Source organism: Eurosta solidaginis, chromosome 5 (assembly GCF_040869045.1).
Source record: "Eurosta solidaginis isolate ZX-2024a chromosome 5, ASM4086904v1, whole genome shotgun sequence".
Lineage (NCBI taxonomy): Eukaryota > Metazoa > Arthropoda > Insecta > Diptera > Tephritidae > Eurosta > Eurosta solidaginis.
In genome coordinates, this window is record NC_090323.1 from 159,620,862 (window position 1) to 159,646,125 (window position 25,264).

Sequence of the window (25,264 nt, forward strand, 5' to 3'; positions counted from 1 at the left end):
GTCTGTAACTTTTCCATACGTGTTTGATCGGCTCCGATAACGCTGTGAAAAATATCTATAGCTTTTCGATATGTTATCGGGAAATCTTCGATAACGATAATTTTTCGATTTTTTTTAATATAAATCTATATGTTTCGATAACAAATCGATTAACTTGCAATAAATAATTGAAAACTTTTCGATAATAAATCCATAACTTTCTGGTAGTGAAACGATAACTCGTCACCAAAAAGTCGGTAACTTATTCATAACCTTTGCTATCGATAGCAAATTTATAACACTTCGATAAAACTCGTCGATAACAAAGAAAAAACTCATAACTAGTAACTCGTAAGAAATGGGTAACACCCCATAACCCATCGGTATCAAACCGAAAACTCATCGCTAACAAACCGTTAACACTTCGATAACATATTGATAACACCCCTTACGCTGCCTTTATTTGCTGCCTACCTTGGCTTGCATCAACTCCAACGCAAACAATGTTAACCCATTAGCTTACATTCTATATTCCCTCATAGAGCATACCACATCCAAAGACTACGCTTACGCTTACACCTACCTTTCATTCTGTATAATCCCATACAGTGAGCAAAGATGTTTACACATCAACAACAGGAATTACTTTTATTTTTTAATTAAAAAGCCACGCAACTGACGCGCAATCACTAACCCCGATATTTTTTTATACTATCTTATTTTAGGCGGCCACCGTGGTGTGATGGTAGCGTGCTCCGCCTACCAGACCTATGCCCTGGGTTCACACCCCGGACAAAGCAACATCAAAATTTTAGAAATAAGGTTTTTAAATTAGAGAAAATCTTTCTAAGCGGGGTCACCTCTCGGCAGTGTTTGGCAAGCGCTCCGGGTGTATTTCTGCCATGAAAATATCTCAGAGAAAGCTCATCTGCCTTACAGATGCCGCTCGGAGTCGGCATAAAACATGTAGGTCCCGTCCGCCCAATTTGTAGGGAAAATCAAGAGGAGCACGGCGCAAATTGGAAGAGAAGCTCGGCCTTAGATCTCTTCGGAGGTTATCGCGCCTTACATTTATTTTTTTATATTTTTTTAAGCCTCGAGGGACTGCTATGTGAACAAAATTATTATACCCATAACCTCAGCACTACTGGGTATAATAACAATAATGTTAAAAATAACAATAACAATACCAACGGAAACAATTAATCTCAAAACTCACGTCTGGAACAACGTACATACAAACATACCTGAGGTGTGGAGAGCTGGTGTAGGTTGAATATCGTTCGTTGAGCAAAATGCATGCCAAACTTTTTATGCTTTTTTGCTCGCATGCGATTTTCTATTGAAGCTTCTGACCGCCGCCTACCTATGGTATGACACATCCATTCAATTTCTCAGAAATTAAATATATGTACTAGTAGTATATACATACATACATACACATGCGAACACATATACGCATATTTAAAGTTTTATACGCACTTAAGCTTATATTTGTTTACATCCATACTCCCATACATACAACAACTTCAAACCACCTCATTCAATGGCCACAACCATGCACATTTATCTACACACAAACATATGTACATACATACATATTCACTTTGCAATTTATATTTTAGTTTTAGTCAAGTCTAGAAATGTTCTTTCGTATAGTTGGGAGCATTTTCAATATACACTTTCTCACACACACACACACAGTCACTCATCATACGAATATAAAAGACTATACATTCATGTGCCTACAAAAATATAAGACGTTAGATAGGCTGTTAAATTTCAAGGCGGAGCTTTTCATTTTACTTTTTCCTTGTTGTTATTGTTGGTGTTGTGAAACATTCATTGCAGTTGGTAGGCGCCTTACAAGTTTCGGCGCCTAAATATATGCTACACCTTCTTTTTTGTTTTGAAGGAATCTTTTGGTTGCATAAATTGATATAAGAAATTTGATGTGAACAAAAAAAATTTGCTGAGAAAACAAATGCGCAATAATTAATTAAATTTGAAAATCCATTTGCCTCGCCTTAGCAGGAAGCTGTTGGTGTGTATACTACAAGCTAGTCTTTGGATACAAAAAGTGATATTTTCATCTAAATTAAGAAGCTTCTCGTTCAGTGTTCGACTTATTTATGTTCGAAATATTTATGTTTTACCTGTTCCATTTTGTTTTGAGAAAACATATCCAACTTTCTTGAGCCTCAGAGATTCTGTCCTTACAAAAATCAGGGAGCGGACATTTATACCAAGTTCTGAATAACTTACTCATTTGAAATGAAATTGACAAAGCATTTGAATTTACTCATACGCTCCGCGGTGCTGCAAATGCACCAATAGTAGAATCACATAGTTTTATCTACCAAGTACTAAAAACAGTAGCTAGCTCCCTAAAAGTAATAAATTCCAAAAAGTCGTAGTTCGAAAAAAATAAAATGTTCAAAAATATAACCGGTTCTAAAAATACAACTGTTTCCAAATATGAAAACGATTCAAAAAATGTAAACGTTCTCAAGAAAATAACTGGATGCAAAAAATTAACCGGTTCCAAATATGAAAACGATTCAAAAAATTTAACCGCCCTCAAAAACATAACTGGCTGCGAGAAATTAAGCAGTTCTAAAAATACAACCGTTTTCATGTGAAAACGGTTAAAAAAATGTAACCGGTGTCAAGAGCAAAACTGGCTGCGAAAAAATAACCGGTTCCGAAAATATAACCGGTTCTAAAAATACAACTGTTTCCAAATATGAAAACGATTCAAAAAATGTAACCGTTCTCAAGAAAATAACTGGCTGCAAAAAATAAACCGGTTCCAAAAATATAACCGGTTCTAAAAATTCAACTGTTTCCAAATATGAAAACCAATCAAAAAATTTAACCGCTCTCAAAAACATAACTGGCTGCGAAAAATAAAGCGGTTCCTTATGAAAACGGTTCAAAAAATGTAACCGGGGTCAAGAAAATAACTGGCTGCGAAAAACTAACCGGTTCCGAGAATATAACCGGTTATAAATATACAACTGTTTCCAAATATGAAAATGATTCAAAAAATGTAACCGTTCTCAAGAAAATAACTGGCTGCAAAAAATAAACCGGTTCCAAAAATATAATCGGTTCTAAAAATACAACTATTTCCAAAATGAAAATGATTCAAAAAAAGTAACCGTTCTCAAGAACATAACTAGCTGCGAAAAATTAGCCGGTTCTAAAAATACAACCGTTTCCACATGAAAACGGTTCAAAAAATGTAACCGGTGTCAGGAGCATAGCTGGCCGCTTCTCAAGGCAGTCGGTTCTATGTATCGAAGCGACTCGGGATTTTTGCCGACCAAGGACTGTCATTTCAGTGTAACCACATTTAATTTGTTGCGTCCCTCCCACAAATTGTCATTCTCCCAGCAGCTCCTTGCAGTGGGACTGCTCCATATTCTCTTGCCCCGGAAAGTTATCGAATCCAATCTGGGTCCGTGTCCTGACCCCGGTCCTGAGAAATGGTTTTGCTCTTGTCAGTGTGTCTCGTGTAAGGGATGATTGCATCGGACAGGTTGTTCTGGGCTAGATCCGAAAACGAGACGTCAACGTAACTTCTATAAATCTTTTGTGGCTCCCTGCTGTTCACGCCCAGGGCGTCCCGCAGTCTACGTCTTAGTGCGCCCCCACCACCTTCCAGCAGCCCCGCTGCTGCTCGCGCCCCACGGCGCCACCAACTCATACGGCTGCTCCCACTCACACCTACAATCTCCATAGTAGAGTCGGAAGCAATGCCCAGCATCAGCCCCTGCCCCCGTCTTCCCCCCACCCCCTTCTTTTCCGCCAGCAATCGTGTAGTTCAGGGAAACAGACTCTTAGTCCCTACCTCCGTTTGCACCGTTTGCCAGCACAGAATATATATGTTTGCGACATCCGCCCAATGCAGCTCCTGCCTTGGGTGGTGGCACTTTCCTAGATGTTCTGGTCTCCGCGACGGCAACCTCCCGACGGGTTTCATCGCGCCATGTTGCCAGGCCGCATACCCAAATACACCGGGTATCCCAATGCTTACCCAAAGACATCCAGTCCCAGGGCCACAACAGCAGTTGCGTCCTAGCCTTTGACAGCCCAGGCATAGTCACCCGTCACTTACTCCCAGAGTGACGACGTCTCCCCCATTGCACTTCAGAATTCTGCAGTTGAACTGTAATAAATTAACTGGGAAGATCACGGAGATAGTCGATTTCATAAAGCGACACAAAATCCGCATTGCTGCGATTCAAGAGACTAAACTCACAGCAAGATCTGCTCTGCAGACCTGTTCTGGGTATAATGTCCACAGAAAAGATCGCGAGAGCGGAAAGGGAGGCGGCCTCGCGTTTATCATACACCACTCTGTGCAATATCATATATTTGATACCGATATCGGCCGCAGTGACAGTGTCTTAGAACGCCAAGGCTTATCTGTCCGGTCAGGCGATGCAAACCTAGAAATCATCACCATCTACATCCCTCCTGCCACCTGTTGCCCCAGTGGATACCACCCTAATATCAGCGCCATACTCACTGGCAACAATCGCATTATCTTAGGCGATTTCAATGCCCATCATGACCTATGGCATTCAAACTTGCGGGCGGACAGTAGGGGTGAGATGTTGGCGGATCAAATAGACGAAACGACGTTCTAGACAATAAACGGAGACACCCCAACACGTATGGTAGGAAGCTGTCAGAGTTCACCGGATACATCAATCGTGAGCGCAGGACTCGTAAACTGTGTCAACTGGCAGCCGATGGTAACATTGGCATCCAACCACCTGCCTATACTTATTTCGCTCGCGCGTACCGCCGACTTCATCGTCACAGAAAAACGCACTTTCATAAACTTCAAAAAATGAAAGTGGGACGAATACAAATCCTTTACAGACAACCGCTTTGCTGCCCTCCCTATCTCGACTGATGCTCGTCAAGGGGAGCGTGCTTTCGGCAAGGTCATTTAATCCGCCTCGGCTCGCTTCATTCCCGCTGGTAGAATTCCCGAAATTCGGCCTCATTTTCCGGCGGAGGCCGCAAACTTAGCGAGAGAACGTGACCTTATAAGACAGCACGATCCCGGCGACTCCCAAATAAGGGATATAAACAAACCAACGCATCAGATTGCTTGTGGATGAACACAAGCGGGTGAAATGGGAGGAGCACCTAAGCCGTTGTAACCTCTCTGCCGGTGTAGGTAAACTTTGGTCCCTCGTATAGTCCCTATCGAATCCGTCTAAGCACAATGACAAAATTTCCATCGCCTTTGGCGATAAAGTGCTTTCGGATGCGAAAAAATGCGGGAGCACTTTCTGCCGACAATATATAATGCATTCTACGGTCGAAAAAGATAGACGGAGGGCCAACAGACTGGCACAGAAACATAAATTCAGCGTGTCTCCAATTACCATCACCGCCAAAGAGGTTGAGGACACCATGGATCATGTTAAACCATCCAAAGCAGTGTGCTCAGACGGCATAGCCATGCCGATGCTTAAAAACCTAGGGAAGGAGGGTTTCAAATATTTAGCACATGTCTTCAACATGTCTCTTTCCAACTTTGTTATTCACTAAAAATGGAAAATACCAAAGGTGGTCCCGCTACTAAAGCCTGGGAAACCAGCTAACATAGAAGAGTCATATCGCCCGATATCTCTCCTATCGCCAGAAGCCAAGACGCTTGAAGCCATTTTGCTCCCCTACTTCAAAGCAAATTTGCAGCTAGCCTGTCATCAGCATGACTTTAGAAAACTCCATAGCACCACCACCGCACTAAATGCCATTAGCACCCAGATAAATTGCGGTTTAAATCAAAATCCCCACCATAGAACATTACCCGTTGCGCTAGACCTATCAAAAGCTTTTGATACGGTCAACCATGGCACGTTACTGCAAGACCTGGAAGGGTCTACCCTTCCCCCGTGTCTTAAAAGGTGGACCGCAAATTATCTGGGTGGCCGGAAGGCATCGGTGCAATTTAGAAACGAATCATCTAAACCAAGAAGAATTAAACAAGGGGTGTCACAGGGTGGACGTCCCAAATGTCGATCATTTTGAACATCTACGTCGATGGCACTACACTACCGACTGTCCTACACCCCAAAATTTTTGGTGTGATGTTTGATCAGGATCTACATTTTGGTGAGCATGCAGCCGCAATTGTACCGAAAATCCAGAGCCGTAATAAAATCCTCAAATCTCTTGCTGTCAGTACTTGGGGAAAAGATAAAGAAACGCTCATTACCACTTACAAAGCAATTGACCAGCCGATTGCATGCTACGCGTCCCCGATATGGTCGCCAAGCGTAAAGACCACTCACTGGAAGAAGCTACAGGCCTGCCAAAATACTGCCCTCAGGACCGCCACGGGTTGTCTTCTTATGTCCCCAAAACACCATCTACTTAATGAGGCGAGAATACTCCCCATCAGGGAGAGAAATTAGATGCTAACCAAACAGTTCCTGTTGAATACCCAGAAACCTGGGCATCCCAACAGACATCTGATTGATGAGCCAACACCGCCCAGGGGCTTAAGGAGTCATCTCCGTAAGCATTATGAGGAAATACGGCAGCTGAGAACTCAGCCGTATGAAGCCAAAAAATACAAAGAGGTCCTCAGCGAACTCCACAAACAGCCGTCGTACCTTTATGCCAGGAATTGCCCGGTAAATCCAGTACTCAAAGAACAGTACCCAAAACTTGCGGAAGAGGAACGCATACTCCCCAAGTAAACGCGAGTCACTCTAGCTCAACTTCAATCTGGATACTGTAACAGGTTAAACTCTTACCTATCCAGAATCAACCCCGACATACTAAATGTATGCCCCGCTTGCAATACGTCCCCACATGACACCAACCATCTCTTTAATTGTAATGTGGAACCAACGCCTCTAACACTCCTCTCATTATGGTCCACCCCTGTTGAAACTGCAAGTTTCCTTGGACTCCCGTTAGAGGACATTGATGACAATTTGTGATTGGTCGCGCCTATTGGATGGGGCGAAGCACTGCTACAACAACAACAACAACAGCATAGCTGGCTGCGTAAAATTAACCGGTTCAAAAATATAACCGGTTCTAAAAATACAACTGTTTCCACATATGAAAACGATTCAAAAATGTAAACGGTCTCAAGAAAATAACTGGTTGCGAAAAATAAACCGGTTCCTAAACAGATTCTTTACAAATAAGCCGAACGGGACTAACATGTTTTATGTCGAATCCGAATGGCAGCTGTTAAGCAGGTAAACTTTCACACAGAAGCTTTTCAGAAATACACACAGACCCCACTTAGAAAAACTCTTTCTAATAAAAAAAAAATTGTTTCTAAATTTTTTATTTTTCTTTGCCCGGGATGTGAACCCAGGATATTGGGTGTGGAAGACGGAGCACGCTTTCACCACAAAACCCTCCGTTTGAATATCCTCGAAGGCCACTAAATTGAAAAACTTTATGAAGACCAGGACTTATGGTATAAGGAAACTCAATCACTTCGAAAATGGCAATAGCTTTCATAGACCCACCCAACTTGTTGCTTCCACCCTTAATGGCCGCTGCCGTTATATGGCGAGCACAGGGTCAGAAGACAGACCATCGTAGACCGAAGCTTTATTTCTAATTTGCGTCGTGCTTCTTATTAATTTGTCCTATAAATTGGTTGGACGGGACCTACATGTTTAATTGCTTTGCCTGGGACTTCGATGTTGTAGGCGGAGCACGCTACCACTGCACCAAGACGTGATCCATCGTGTCCGCTTTAAGGGTCAGATAGCCAGGTATATATATATCCAAGCGTCCTATGCATTTGATAGCTAATTTTTGGCAGCTGTTTGCCGCATATGATCACCGAACCATCTTCGGAGTACGCTGTGATATTGACGGGTTGCTCCTCGAAGCACCTGAATAGTTGGATAATGTGCAACATCCACATCAGGACTCATAACTTTCCGCCCAGTGGCGTTCACGTGTTTACTTAGGGCAATGTATGCCCCGCTTGCGAAGCTATCTTCATGCAATTTAACATGCAGCTGGCAGACGGTTGGGTACAAGTGACTGATCTTTCTCACCTGTACTAGAAAGGTACCAAGAGGCGTTTTTCAAAGGTACCCAATTCAGTCCTGTGAACTCATCAAAAATTATCTTGAGCAGTTCTTGTACCGAGTTTAAGGTCCTCTTTACTTCACCCCTTTCCCATCTATAGGTCCTCATTATATACCTCCATTCATTAAAGGGAAAGGAAAAGGGCGAAGGAAAAAGAGAAGTATATGTAAAGAAAATAAGAAAGTAAACGAAGAGGAAGAAATCGCCGTTAAATTAAAATTTGGATTGTGGATGATTATATCGATGCTTATGGTTATCTTCACAGTTAGAAAAGAGAGGAACCGAAAGCGGAGTATTGGTAAGGAAAGAAATAAATTGGAGATGGAGGAAGTAAAAAAGGGGAGCCGAAAGTGGAGCTGAAACAACAATCAGAGGCGAAGCCGGAGCCGAAACAGGAGCCGAAACCTAACGTAAACCGGTTTCCAAACTGGAATCAAATCGCGAATCAAAACATAAAAGTTCCCGCAACCGCAACCGGGAAGAAAACTGGAACCAAACCGGAATCCGGATATAGACCTGGAACCTTATCAGTACCGTAACCTGAACCTCAGCAGAAATATAAACCGAAACCAGGATTGAAATAGAAACTGGAGCTGGAACCACGACCAGGCCGAGAAGTTCCTTTAACTCGAAGGGAAACCGGAATATGGCCTCCTAAACGTTATCGAGGTATTAATGCGAATAGGTTTCTTAGTCGGATATGATATGAAAATCTTGAATGAAATCTGCATATCAGACTAAATCTCACTCAAATGCCAAAACAAAATTCAATTCGGAATAATATTTTTATATACGAATAGCTCTAAAATGGTGGATCGTATAAGTGACATATTTGTGCTAGATATAATGCGTGCACATCAAAACGACAATTGATTACCATTTTTATAAATAGTTGGACAGTTTCAGATTTATCGTGGGAGTGTAACTGGTTTTCTATACGTGACCGTAAAACACAATACAAGCCCAGGACCCAAAAAATGTCTAAAGCATATTTACGAATTATGTTTTGAGTGCTAACAAACATGCGTGCATATGTTTTGTTTCGTTGCTCGCTAATCAGCGACTAATACACTACCACAAACTGATTTCACTCTTACCAGCACAGCTACAGGTACAGTTTTGGTGATGACTGTTTAATAGTGACTAGCTCTACAGCCTACCTGCTTGATATGAGCACTGCCTCTGTTTTTTGTTTAGCGAGCTGTAAGCAGTGTTGCATCAGCCACGATTGGGCTCTAGCTTTTCGTTTTTGGAGTGCACAGGTGTAAGTGTTGGTGTTTAGTAGGGATTACAACTCGCCAGGAAGGATCGTTGTTGTTGTTATTGTAGCGATAAGGATACTCCCCGATGGTTCTGGGGAGTGTTATCGATGTTGATGGTCTTTTGCCAGTTATAGATCTGGCACGCTCCGGTAACAAGCACTATTAAGGTACTAGCCCGACCATCTTGGGAACGATTTACTATGACCACATGCAACCTTAAAGGCCATCACGCCCCCCACCTCCTAGATCCATAAGGAACTTGGGGTCGACAGAGCCTCGGCTGCTAAAGAAACAGGATTCACCACGGGTAGGTGAGGTTGACAATTAGGTTGGAGAAGTGCTGGCTGGAATTGTGCTGGCAATGCCTTGAAAGGGTTACGCTACACAACCCCTTGAATCAGTTTGGTATTTTAGTCGCATCTAACGACAGGTGTACCTGCCGCTGGTTTATTCTACACCCTCTAACCCGCTGGGCACCAAGAAGCATCGTCATATCCCATTGTACACCGCTAAAACCATTGATAAATCATTCCAACTAAAAAAAACGTTATTATATGTACTTGCTTTGATTCCATTTATCCGCAGCACAATTAAATCCGTAAAGTAACTAAAAAAATAAACGACAAAAATTAGACGTCACACATCAATCAAAATTATCAAAATTATAAAAATCACTTAAATTTTTAGCCAGCAGCGAAGGTATGAAGCTGGAGAGACAAACGTCAACCGTGTGCCAAATGTGCATGAATAATGCAAGATAAATAAGAGATACTAAAACTAATAATCTATGTTCCAAAAAAAAAAGAAACTTAAAAAAAGTTAAACGAATAAAGGACATAATACAAGTACAATTCTTTCAATTTGTCTGCACTTAAATTGGAAACTAAATATACAGGATATTCTTTATGCAATCCTTTTTAGGATATTTCGTTTTTTTTTTTTTGTTGTATCTGCTTTTTATATTTATGGAAAATTTGATTTTAGAAACGTTTTGCACGAAAATAAATCTGATAATGTAAAAAACCAACCACTACTGCTGGCATACCTGCAAGGATGCATTGGTATGAAGTGACAAGAGCTTATGGGTACTCATCCTCAAGGCAAACAGGATATTCATATCAGTCCATTGACAGGATGAAAAAACAAAAATTATGTATAGAAAATTCACAAAATTTTCCATCAAAGAAATTCACATAAGTGAAACTAAACAGAGCATGAATAAGCGCTGAGGAAAGTGCCGTTATATTATATATACCACAACGTTTGACAGGAAGATTATTATATTGCAGGACATCAGAAAATATAAATTTGACGGTTAAAAAATTTTGTAAGCATCACTTCACGTATCGTTCGCATCAAAAATGCAGCAGCATTGTCCAATGTCGTTGTTGGCATGTCAGATGGAAATAAAGAGAGAAGAAAAACAAATTTTAAATACTTTTTTTATATAAATGGATCCGAAGAAACGAAAAATTTAACTGTACAAATTTTTATAAAGAACAAAAATATAGAACTGGAGCGAACATTGCCGTATTTTTTATCTATTCTTATTTTCTTCCCTTTTCGCATTGACAAGATGATAAAAATCGATCGCAATATTCCACAATTTTAAATGGACATTTTAATATCTCTAAATATCTCGATCCCTAGTAAATCCCATCTAGTAAACTCTTCTATCCTTAATATTACAACTAAATGAAGCCCGAAATTTCGTTTACAGTTTCAGGTGTCTGAGTTATCGGGAAGTTTCTTAAAACTCGAAAGCAAAATTTACAAATTGGGGTGATTTTTTTAATTATCACGATCCCTGGAGCACATAGCGAATACTGTTTTTCCTCATGTTGCATTGTCATGCGGTTTTAAAGTATGTTCTGTGTTTGAAGAAGCTAGCTCTATGGGAAATTACTCAAAAAGCGGTGGTAAGATGCCACATGTGTAAATGGACTTTATCTTATCTTTACAGTATATAAGTAAATTATGTCAACATTCAACTCCAAAAATGATATGGTGCAGCAAAATACAAAAATAAAAGATAATTTCAAAATGGGCGTGGCTCCGCCCTTTTTCATTTAATTTATCTAGAATACTTTTAATGCCATAAGTCGAAAAAAAATTTACCAATGCTTGTGAAATTTGGTAGGGGCATAGATTCTGTGACGATAACTGTTTTCTGTGAAAATGGACGAAATCGGTTGAAGCCACGCCCAGTTTTCATACACAGTCGACTGTCTTTTTCGATATCGAAAATTACGAAAAATTAAAAAAAAAAAATGCCATAATTCTTTACCAAATATGAAAAAAGGGATGAAACATGGTATTTGGATTGGTTTATTGACGCAAAATATAACTTTAGAAAAAAACTTTGTAAAATGGGTGTGACAACTACCATATTAAGTAGAAGAAAATGGAAAAGTTCTGCAGGGGAAATCAAAAGCCCTTGGAATCTTGGCAGGAATACAGTTTGTGGTATTACATATATAAATGAATTAGCGGTACGCGACAAATGATGTTCTGGGTCACCCTGGTCCACATTTTGGTCGAATACTCCTTCACATATACAACTAAGGGCGACTCCCTTTTAAACCCTCATTAATACCTTTAATTTCATACCCATATCGTACAAACAAATCCTAGAGTCACCCCTGGTCCACCTTTATGGCGATATCTCGAAAAGGCGTCCACCTATAGAACTAAGGCTCACTCCCTTTTAAAATACTCATTACCCCCTTTCATTTGATACCCATATCGTACAAACACATTCCAGGGTCACCCTAGGTTAATTTTCCTACATGGTGATTTTCCCTTATTTTGTCTCCAAAGATCTCAGCTGATTATGTAATGTTCGGTTACACCCGAACTTAGCCTTTCTTACTTGTTTTCCTTAATACTACAACCTCCTAGAGCCTCTAAGTATCGCTGAAAGTTTCAGGCCTCTGGGTTATCAAGAAGTTCCTTAATACTCGAAACCAAAATTTCCGGGCGAATTTTGATGAATTTTCATAATCCCCAGACCACAAAGCAAATTTTTTTTCGCTCATGATAAATTGTCACCAGGTTTTGGTACGTTTTCCAAGTTTCAAGACTAGTAGTCAAAAGTTGATTGCAAGATACTCCAATTTCGTATGCGAATTGGAGGAAAGACATCCAACGAAGCTAGTATAAAGGAAGTAAAAATAATTATAAGAATATAAAAAAAACTAATGCAAAAGGTAAAAAAATAAGGAAATATTAAACAAGTGACCTGTGTTTGGCTGGCAAAGTATTTTGCTGAGACCTGACATAAATTTTTAAGAGCTAACATGTGTACTAACTTAAGTATGTATTTACGTAATAAGAAATAGAATATGTGATTACATAACGAACCAACTACAAGTACAGCATTTTATCACATACAAAAAGAATATTTGACAAGATAATTTTGAATATGGAAACGGGCGTTTTTTTTTAATGCAACCATGCCTTCATGTCTGCGGAAGGCTCGTACAGCTCATCATTAAATCTTCTTCGGTACTTGCAGTCACCAACGTGTAGAAGTCCGTACCTTTTTTTCGAAGACTCCCAGAGCCGTTTCATCTAATGTTGTAATGTTCTATGCATTTATACAATTAAGCAGGACGGGTACGATAAGTGACTTGTAAAGCATGATGCCGAGAGAGGACTTTAGTTTTCAATTAATTTATTAAATGATTCAAAGTGGCAAGAATGATTCTTCGCTGGATTTAAACGAAGTTCTGTATTTTTTCCAAACTTTGGCTACCAACAGTAGCGTTGTTGCCAAAGCGAGAACGCGCTGTTTCTTTGCTTGATGACAGCAGGTACTTCGTTTTGTCCTCATTCATACCACCAAACGCATCTTTTCCGCTTCTTTTTCTAGTTTCGAGTAAGCAGAATTTACGGCGTGGTTGCTCAGGCCGATGATATCAATATCGGCAGAATTCGCCAGTAATTGAACCCTTCAATAGAATACTGTTCCAGAGCACTGCAGCTTGTATAGGGGTTCAGCCTGTCGGAAACCTCGTTTAGACTCTGAAGGCGCAGAGAGTTTATTGTTGTAGTAGTTCGAAGAGGTTATAACTGAACGGATGGAGTTGCTTCACGTCGTATTGCTGCAGCTGTAGAAGCTTTGCGGGCAAACCAAATTCAGATATAGCCGCATATAGGCAGCCTCTTTTCGTGCTGTCAAAGGCGACTTTAAAATCGACGAAGATGTGATGTGAAGATTTGACGCATAGTGAGAATATGGTTGATGGTTGATTTACCTAGTCTTAACCTGCTTGCGCGGACTGACTGGACCTGATAAGGTCCACTCAGCCGATTCACCATATTAAGAAGGTTGATTCCGCATTATTGGGCGTAGTTTTCAGCATCCCACCTTTTGTGGACTGGGCAAAGAATACTTAGATTACAATCGCTAGGCATGCACTCGTCCGACCATATTTTGCAAAGAAGCTGATGCCCGCCCCTTATCAACTCCTCGCCTCCGTATTCGAGTATATCCGCAGGCAATCCATCAGCGCGCGTGGCCTTGCTGTTTTTTGATCTGACCATCAATATACTGGATTCGTTAGAATCGGGTGCGGGGTCATTTATTTCATCATCATCGATTGCGTGATCGGCTTCATCATGTGCGGTACATCGCTGTCTCCATTTGGGAGTGCGAAGAAGCCTTCCCGCCATAATTTAAGTACTCTCTGAAAATTTACTAGGTCGCATTTGTAACTTTTACAGGTTTTTCCGCGGACTTAAAACGTACCATCTTTCTCCGAATTTTGTGGTAAAAGTTGCGATCGGTATTCCTGGGGGCTAGCAGTTCGATGTCCTCGATTTACACTTTTCTGCCTCTGCTTTTTCTTTGTATTGCGCTTGCTATTAACGTAGCACTGTAGGCAGCATCTTTGCTTTCGGTTGGAACGCGGCATTCTTCATCGTAGTTAGTAGATGTTTTTCTATGGTCACATGATAATCATTGCTTTGTTATATTGTAACGAAATTTTGGGGAATTCTGCTTATTTTGCACCTTCTGCTAACGTTCGAACCCCTGGAGTGTCGAATAAATAACTCCAATATTCATTATTGCAAAATGGTCTTTATTTAGATTACTTTTGGAGTAGTACTTCACAATTATACTTCAGTAATAGCGCGTTTAAATCAAACTGACTATTATTCCTCAGCTTGCGCAGCTTTTATACTCTCTGTTGCCTCGTTCGCATATTTCTCCTAAGGTCTAGACTCTTCACAACCATGCCTTCTATAAAAGTTGTATCTCATGCTTGATTATTTAGCTATATATATGTATGTCTACAGTTTATGTTTTTCTTCTAGCCATATGCGTGTGTATGTATGAGTAACAACATCTCTTCTTAGCTGCCGGCTACATATATGTATGTGAAATAAACTCTCTGCTTCAAGCTGCTGGTTATGTGTATGGAATATTCTTCGTTGCCTTGTACATAAGTGTGACTGCGTGCTGTTTTTGTTGTTGAGATTATTTACTAACTAGTGATGCTTACATTCGCCACAATTTATACATAAATTGGCGGCCGCCATAGTGTGATGGTAGCATGCTCCATCTACGATACCAAAGATCCTGGGTTCACGCCTAGAGCAAAGTAAGATTAAAAATTTTAGAAACAAGTTTTTTTCAATTAGAAAAAAAAATGTCTACGCGGGGTGATTTGACAAGCGCTCCTAGTGTATTTCTGCCATGAAAAGCTACTCAGTGAAAACTCATCTGTCTCGCAGATGTCTCTCGGAGTCGGCATAAAATATGGAGAGCCCATCCCGTCAATTTGTAAGAAAAATTAAAAGGAGCACAACGCAAATTGGAAGAGAAGCTCAGCCTAAACTCTCTTAGGAGGATATCGTGTCTTGCATTTATTTATTAAACGGTTTTATTTAGCTTGAGTTGACAGGCTGCACGGCCGCATGCACGGCCGTTGTGAACGAATCTTGTAATTGAAATTTAAGTAACTTCCCGATAAGCTTGAAACTTGGAATATTTATTTATTTATTTATTTAAGACATCTAGAAAATATACATTTTCATACAGACGATGTAGAATAAAAACATTAAATTACAAATTAATTAACGATCCTATTTAATAACAATTTAAATTTAGTTTTTGGTAGAGAGAAATCAACATCATGTTCACTTGAGTACAAATTAAATTGTCTTAATGCTCTTAGAATAGGAGAATTAAAAGCATACATTGTTCTAACTCGATCAATAAAAAATATGTCATTACTCCTCAGGCTTTGGGCTGGGATATGAAATGAAATGCATTCTAGCAAGGCAGAGGCATCAATAGTTCCACGAACTATGTCATAAACAAAAGAAAGTGACAGAATGATTCTTCTGGAGTATAACAATTTTAAGTTAATTAGCTGGCATCTAGCAGTGTACGAGGGTAAAGCGCCAAATACATGATACGAACATTTCCGCGAACATTCCGCAATCTTGTTCGCAGCTTTGGCCATACACCATACGAACTTTTGGCCGAACATTATTTCTCTTTCAGACAGCGATGAATACGGACAACAATTGTGCTGCAGCAATATTGCTCGCTGTGGCAATTAAGCTTAAAAAAAATATTTTATATATATATATAATCTTTGCTTTTTACTTGCCACAATGATGGCAAAGATTTATACATTTCAATAAATTCACTCAGAAATTTTTTATTATCCATTTTACTTTTCCGCGCACGTCTGTTCCGTTCAGAAATTACTACGACTATGAGCTATTTCGCCATACACGCACCAAAAGTTCGCGCAAATGTTCGCCAAAAATTAAAATATTTTGATTTTTGGCGAACATTTGCGCGAACTGGCAAACACCACCATACACGACAGAAAAGGTCGCAGAAACATGACATAACGGGAATGTTCGCGGAAATGTTCGTGTCGTGTATTTGGCGCTTAACGGATCCATGAACCCAATCGACCGAAGAGCGAATCGAATTAAAGATTTTTGAATTCGTTCAATCCTATTGATATGACAATCATAATAAGGTCTCTAGATAAAGACAGCATACTCTAACTTTGAACGTACCAAACTCGTATACAATAATTTCAGTGTATAAGGGTCCTTAAAATCTGAGCCAAACCGGCGAATAAATACAAGCATTGAGTAGGATTTAGCAATTATGTGATTTATGTGACCAAGAAATAAGAAGTTGGAGTCAAAGACAACACCGAGATCCGAAATTTCTCTAAGGGAGCAAAGTTGAGAGTCCTCGATACAATATGAGGTGGGAATGGGAGAACGAGACTTTGAGAACGAAATATGAAAACACTTTTTTATGTTCAAATGTAATCGGTTACTATAACACCAGGCTACCACGTTATTAAGATCCTCTTGTAACTTAACAGAGCCCAGGTGACTGGTGACAGCCGAAAATATTTTCAGGTCATCAGCATATAACAGAAATTGTGAGTGTCGAAAGCAGCTTGATATGTAATTTATAAAGATAATAAAGAGCACCGGACCCAAAATACTACCCTGGGGAACACCAGAGGAGGCAATAAAAGAACGTGATGACGTATTGTCAACTTTTACTACACAGCTTCTAGATGAAAGATACGACCTTATCCACAATAAAAACATGGAGTGAAATCCCAAACTAGCTAGTTTGGATAATAAAAGCGAGTGGCTAACTTTATCAAAAGCTTTCGAAAAGTCCGTATAGATGGTGTCAACTTGACAAGGGTTACCAAAACCGGATAAACAGAATTCTGAAAATATGGCTAGATTTGTTGTGGTAGATCTTCCTGGCAGGAAGCCATGCTGATAAGGTGATATCAAGCTCTTAACGGCAAACAACATTTTCTGTTTAACGATGTACTCAAATAATTTAGAAACCGTAGACAATTTAGAGATGGGTCTGTAATTGGCAATATCATTCTTGTTACCGCTTTTAAAAATGGAGGTAATAGAAGTAATCTTCCAGGCATTGATAAATTCGCCACTATCAAGCGATTTATTGAGTAAAATTAAAAGAGGGTAAGCAAAAGCTGCACAATTTTTAAATAGGCAGGCCGATAAACCATCGACATCAGTCTGTGTTGTGTAACTAATATTTCCAATGCCATCTATTACATCATCAATTATTAGGTTGAGAGAACCAAAATTGATAGGAGAGTCGACGACTGGGCCCTGGTTTTCAGTTTCTTCAATGTCAGACTAAAAGTCGGAACTAAAAGTCCGCAAAAAGATTTGCAGCCTCATAGGAGGTCGAAGCAATGGTTTCTTTATAGAATACCTCAGACGGAATAATAGAACACGATTTTTTAGACTTAACATAAAGCCAAAACGCTTTAGGGTTCGTTTTGATTTCAGTTTCATATTTCTGAACATAATTTTTATGTAGCACCCTACTCATGGATTTAAACTCCTTCGAGTAACGCAGATATAGATCTCTATGGGAAGAAGAGCCTGAAGACTTAAATTTTTTATAAAATTTGTTTCTTAAATTTTTTAGTTTCTTTAAGTCTTTAGTATACCATGGAATTTTATAAGATCTTTTTTTATTAATAGGAATAATGCTCTTGCAGATGATGTTAACTTTAAATTTAAAAATGTCAAAGCAGTCATGTAAAGATAGACCATAGAAAAGACAATCCCAGTCTAAAGAGGACATTTCAGAGTTGACAGAATCAAAATCGCAATTTTTAAAACAAAAACTAGTAGGATGGTTATCTTCACAAATAAAGTTAAAATTATAAAATTCCAAGTTTAACACTAGTGGAACATGATGTTGATTTGCAGCCGACAAAGGATCCATCCAGGCACTCATTTAATGAAAAATTCATATTATCGCTAATAAATATAAGATCCAAAATTTTTAAGAGTCTGTTAATGAAACTATTAACCTGGACAAGATTAAGACTTAACAAATTATCAATTACATAAGACTCAGCGAAACTAGTAACATTATTAGGAAACAAAGAAAAACTATCGTCTAGTCTATTCCAGCTTATATTGCACAGGTTAAAATCACCAAGAATACAGTAATTACTGTTAGAATGCTTAGTAAATAAAGCTAAAATATTATCAATATACGCTTTATAAAGCCCATCAGCACTAGACGGCGGAATATACGATGCACAGATTAGAAGTTTAGAGCTGCCGCAAATTGATACACAAAGTTGATCTAAGAGCGAGTCCCCATTTGCCAGGGGAACCAATGAACAGCGATATTTCGTGGAAACTGCAATGAGTACACCTCCACCTCTTGAAGTCTTGGTTTTCGCGAAGTCTCTGTCCTTCCTAAAAACATTATATAGCTTAGGATCGAAGAATTCGTTGCTAAAAAAATTTTCATTGAGCCAGCTCTAAATAAGTACCACAATATCATAGTCCGAGTGAGAGCTCAAGTCGAAGAGTACTTTAGATTTTGTTCTTAAACCAGACACGTTATGAAAATATATTTTCAAGGGCTTATTATGCATTATGACCGGAGACTGGGCCTTTATGGTTTGGGTGGTGACACCGCCTGCTTTCGAAAAAACTGGAAGGGAAGTTTAACATTCGCAGGCCAAATATCGGCATTTAACACCTTTTCATAACACCAATCTTCAACACCCAATTTAAAGTTGACTTTCCTTAGTTCACCTTCAATAACATCCTTCTTCACAAGCTTAATGCACACCAGAAACCGCTTCTCAATTGAGGCATGTTTAGAAACATAAGATATAATATTGTCGGAAGTTACGCTAGGTAAGAACGAGGAAATGTGGAGCCACTTCATCGATCGTACGACACCAAGTTCCTGACTGTGGCTGGATCCAACAAGTAAAGGCTGTTTACGAGGCTTTCGGTTAGATTTATTATTAGTTTTCCATTACGAAACATGAGACACAGTATGTGTTGGAGCATTTGGAATAGTACGACTAGTAGACGACAAATCAAGTGAGCGGTTCAATCCATTGGAGGACAAATTTGAATTTAGAGTACAGTACTAGGACCATTAATGAATGAAGATGGAGTAGTATCACTAATAAGCTTAGTAGTAGTAGACTGCTGGGATGCTTGCATAGGTACAGCAAATGTTTTAGCTAATGAATTTTGATTCTCAGTTAATGTAGTAGAGAGAGTAACAGCAGAACTAAAAACAGGTTTAGCATGTGGTAAAGTATCATCTGGCAGCGAAGAAGCACACAGAGTAACAGCAGCAGCAGCTGTATTCGACGTAGCTTTCGCATTTAATGCATTTGTGACAACAGTAGAATATAACATAGCTGAGCACGCCGCAGCACGAGAGACTGGTATAGTATTATTATTATTAGCTGATGATACAAGAAAAGAGCATTGCCGAGACTGATTAGCAGCAGTTACTGCGACAGATTTATTATTAATTTCAATAGATGCCGTGCATACGACGGATGATATTGAAGGAGAGCTTTGCTCAGGCTGATTTGCAGTAGATACAACAATTTTGCTTTTGCCCATTGCACCATTTTTACTCTTTTTTTCTTTAGCTAAGCTACCAACAATGCTTTGAAGGTTTTTTAGCTCGAGAGTTAGTTTCGATATATCTTCATTTTTATCACCTATTTCGGCCCTCAATGATCGAATTTCGGCACAAAGTTCTTCCGTCTTTTGCACAAAAAGTTGTTTGTCATCTCGATAATTTTTGATCGACAGCATAGAAGCATTATCAGCTCTTAGATAAGAAAGTTCCTTTAAGATATATTGCAGCATTGATTGTTGCTTATTTGAGGGCAAACCTAATGTTTCACTTTGTTTGCTATTATCAGAGAATGAGGCTAAATTACCGCTGGTTTTAGAAATAGAATTGTCTTCAAAAGCAGCGGGTGGCGGAGGAGAGCGAATCGAAGACCGACGCTCAAGAGAACAAACTTTACAAAAGAATGATTTATCAGACGAGGTTAGAAAATCCAAATCAGTCTGCAGCATACCAACACAGCTTAAATGAAAAATCTCTTTACACTTCATACACTAAATCTTCGGATGTGACCGATCAACCCTTGTTCACAAGCACAAGGCATGACTATAAAGATAAGGAGGTTAAGTTCGGGTGTAACCGAACATTACATACTCAGTTGAGAGCTATGGTGACAACATAAGGGAAAATAACAATGTAGGAAAATGAACCGAGGGAAACTCTGGAATGTGTTTGTATGACATGTGTATCAAATGAAAGGCATTAAAGAGTATTTTATGAGGGAGTGGGCCATAGTTCTACAGGTGGACGCCATTTAGGGATATAGCCATAAAGGTGGATCAGGGTTGACTCTAGAATGCGTTTGTACGATATGGGTATCAAATGAAAGGTGTTAATGAGTATTTTAAAAGGGAGTAATCCTTAGTTCCATAGGTGGACGCCGTTTCGAGATATCGCCATAAAGGTGGACCAGGGGTGACCCTAGAATTTGTTTGTACAATATGGGCATCAAACGAATGGTGTTAATGAGTATTTTAAAAGGGAGTGGGCCTTAGTTCTATAGGTGGATGCCGTTTCGAAATATCGCCATAAAAGTGGACCAGGGGTGACTCTAGAATGTGTTTGTACGATATGGGTATCAAATTAAAGGTATTAATGAGGGTTTTAAAAGAGAGCGGTGGTTGTTGTATAGGTGGTCGCCTTTTCGAGATATCGCCATAAAGGTGGACCAGGGGTGACTCTAGAATGCGTTTGTACGATATGGGTATCAAATGAAAGGTGTTAATGAGTATTTTAAAAGGGAGTAATCCTTAGTGCCATAGGTGGACGCCGTTTCGAGATATCGCCATAAATGTGGACCAGGGGTGACCCTAGAATTTGTTTGTACAATATGGGCATCAAACGAAAGGTGTTAATGAGTATTTTAAAAGGGAGTGGGCCTTAGTTCTATAGGTGGACGCCGTTTCGAAATATCGCCACAAAGGTGGACCAGGGGTGACTCCAGAATGTGTTTGTACGATATGGGTATCAAATTAAAGGTATTAATGAGGGTTTTAAAAGGGAGTGGTGGTTGTTGTATAGGTGGTCGCATTTTCGGGATATCGCCATAAAGGTGGACCAGGGGTGACCCTAGAAATTGTTTGTACAATATGGGTATCAAAAGAAAGGTGTTAATGAGTATTTTAAAAGGGAGTAATCCTTAGTTCCATAGGTGGACGCCGTTTCGAGATATCGCCATAAAGGTGGACCAGGGGTGACCCTAGAATTTGTTTGTACAATATGGGCATCAAACGAAAGGTGTTAATGAGTATTTTAAAAGGGAGTGGGCCTTAGTTCTATAGGTGGACGCCGTTTCGAAATATCGCCACAAAGGTGGACCAGGGGTGACTCCAGAATGTGTTTGTACGATATGGGTATCAAATTAAAGGTATTAATGAGGGTTTTAAAAGGGAGTGGTGGTTGTTGTATAGGTGGTCGCATTTTCGGGATATCGCCATAAAGGTGGACCAGGGGTGACCCTAGAATTTGTTTGTACAATATGGGTATCAAAAGAAAGGTGTTAATGAGTATTTTAAAAGGGAGTAATCCTTAGTTCCATAGGTGGACGCCGTTTCGAGATATCGCCATAAAGGTGGAGCAGGGGTGACCCTAGAATTTGTTTGTACAATATGGGTATCAAAAGAAAGGTGTTAATAAGTTTTTTAAAAGGGAGTAATCCTTAATTCCATAGGTGGACGCCGTTTCGAGATATCGCCATAAAGGTGGGCCAGGGGTGACTCTATAATTCGTTTGTACGATATGGGTATCAAATGAAAGGTGTTAATGAGTATTTTAAAAGGGCGTGGGGCTTAGTTCTATAGGTGGACGCCTTTTCGAGATATCGCCATAAAGGTGGACCAGGGGTGACTCTAGAATGAGTTTGTACGATATGGGTATCAAATTAAAGGTATTAATGAGAGTTTTAAAAGGGAGTGGTGGTTGTTGTATAGGTGGTCGCATTTTTGGGATATCGCCATAAAGGTGGACCAGGGGTGACTCTAGAATGCGTTTGTACGATATGGGTATCAAATGAAAGGTGTTAATGAGTATTTTAAAAGGGAGTAATCCTTAGTTCCATAGGTGGACGCCGTTTCGAGATATCGCCATAAAGGTGGAGCAGGGGTGACCCTAGAATTTGTTTGTACAATATGGGTATCAAAAGAAAGGTGTTAATAAGATTTTTTAAAAGGGAGTAATCCTTAGTTCTATAGGTGGACGCCTTTTCGAGGTATCGCAATAAAGGTAGAGCAGGGGTGACTCTAGACTTTGTTTGTGCGATATGGGTATCAAATGAAAGGTGTTAATGAGTATATTTAAAAGGGAGTGGGCCTTCGTTCTATAGGTGTTCGCCTTTTCGAGATACCGTCATAAAGGTGGACCAGGGGTGACTTTAGAATATGTTTGTACGATATGGGTATCAAATGAAAGGTGTTAATGAGTATTTTAAAAGGGCGTGGGGCTTAGTTCTATAGGTGGACGCCTTTTCGAGATATCGCCATAAAGGTGGACCAGGGGTGACTCTAGAATGAGTTTGTACGATATGGGTATCAAATTAAAGGTATTAATGAGAGTTTTAAAAGGGAGTGGTGGTAGTTGTATATGTGAAGGCGTTTTCCAGATATCGACCAAAATGTGAACCAGGGTGACCCAGAACATTATCTGTTGGATACCCCTAATTTATTTATATATGTAATATAACTGTTGGATACCGCTAATTTATTTATATATGTAATACCTGCCAAGATTTTAAGCGTTTTTTATTTCGCCCTGCAGAACTTTTTCATTTTCTTCTACTTAATATGGTAGGTGTCACAACCATTTTATAAAGTTTTTTCTAAAGTTATATTTCGCGTCAATAAAACAATCCAATTACCTTACCATGTTTCATCCCTTTTTTCGTATTTGGTATAGAATTATGGCATTTTTTTCATTTTTCGTAATTTTCGATATCGAAAAAGTGGGCGTGGTCATAGTCGGATTTCGTTCATTTTTCATACCAAGATAAAGTGAGTTCAAGTAAGCACGTGAACTAAGTTCATTAAAGATATGTCGATTTTTGCTGAAGTTATCGTGTTAACGGCCATGCGGAAGGACAGACGGACGACTGTGTACAAAGCTGGGCGTGGCATCAACCGATTCCGCCCATTTTCACAGAAAACAGTTAACGTCATAAAATCTATGCCCCTACCAAATTTCAAAAGGATTGGTTAATTTTTGTTCGACTTATGGCGTTAAAAGTATCCCTGAAAAAGGGCGGAGACACGCCCATTTTGAAAATTCCTTTATTTTTGTATTTTGTTGCACCACATTATTACTGGAATTGAATGTTGACATAATTTACTTATATACTGTAAAGATATTAAATTTTTTGTTAAAATTTTACTTTAAAAAAATTTTTTTTTAAAAGTGGGCGTGGTCCTTCTCCGATTTTGCTAATTTTTATTAAGCGTACATATAGTAATAGGAGTAACGTTCCTGCCAAATTTCATCATGATATCTTCAACGACTGCCAAATTACAGCTTGCAAAAGTTTTAAATTACCTTCTTTTAAAAGTGGGCGGTGCCACGCCCATTGTCCAAAATTTTACTAATTTTCTATTCTGCGTCATAAGTTCAATTCAGCTACCAAGTTTTGTCGCTTTATCTGTCTTTTGTAATGAATTATCGCACTTTTTCGGTTTTTCGAAATTTTCGATATCGAAAAAGTGGGTGTGGTTATAGTCCGATATCGTTCATTTTAAATAGCGATCTGAGATGAGTGTTCAGGAATATACATACCAAATTTCATCAAGATACCTCAAAATTTACTCAAGTTATCGTGTTAACGGACGGACGGACGGACGGACGGACGGACATGGCTCAATCAAATTTTTTTCGATCCTGATTATTTTGATATATGGAAGTCTATATCTATCTCGATTCCTTTATATATGTACAACCAACCGTTATCCAATCAAACTTAATATACTCTGTGAGCTCTGCTCAACTGAGTATAAAAATTATGTAGAGTTAAGGGTCACTATCTCGGTAAAATTGCTTTTGCATCATAGGAACACCAATAACACAAAATCACAGATTTTAATAATAACACAAGAAAAATCTTTAAGCAGCGGCAAAACACGTCCGACCGCACCGAACCCGATGACAATGCAATAATAAGAAAAAAATCGCCGCTAGGTGGCGCAAGGATCGAGATATTCGCAAAATTCGCATTCATGGTCCGATTTGGTTCATATTTGGAACACATAAACATGCAAGAATAGAAATCGGCCTGTGAAAAAAAAACGCCGCTAGGTGGCGCATGGAACGAGACATTCGCAAAATTCGCATTTGTGGTCCGATTTGGGTCATATTTGGAACACATAATACATGCAAGAATAGAATCGCCGCTAGGTGGCGCATGGATCGAGATATTCACAAAAATCGTATTTGTGGTCCGATTTGATTTGGTCCATGTTTGGAACACATAATACATACATGAATAGAAAGCGACCTATGATGCCCGATTTGGCTCATATTTGGAGCAAATATTGCATACAGTCCAGTAGAAGTGACATCAAAATATTTTGGAGTTGGAGGAGGGACAAGCATACGTGGCGCAGAGTCGAGTAAAGTCTTTGGAAGGATTATGTATTGAGGACTTAGCTTGTAACAAATTGTCAGGAAAGAGTCCTTGTAATAAATAGTCACTAAATGAACTAAATAGAATGAGAAATAACAGGCAATTAAATAAAGACTAAAAACTTGAACATAAAATAATTAAAAAAAAATTTTTAAGTTAAACGGTTTTATTGAAAATAATACTTACATGAAATAATGATAATACGAAAAGCTAGAAAATAATTAGGTAGGTCCTAGGTACTAGTCATCACACTCCTTATCAATTTAGGGCGTTGATCAGACAATTAAATAAAAGCGTTGGGCGCGTCATATTTCTATTGATAGTCATAAGTAAAACCAACTGAACCTTAATCAG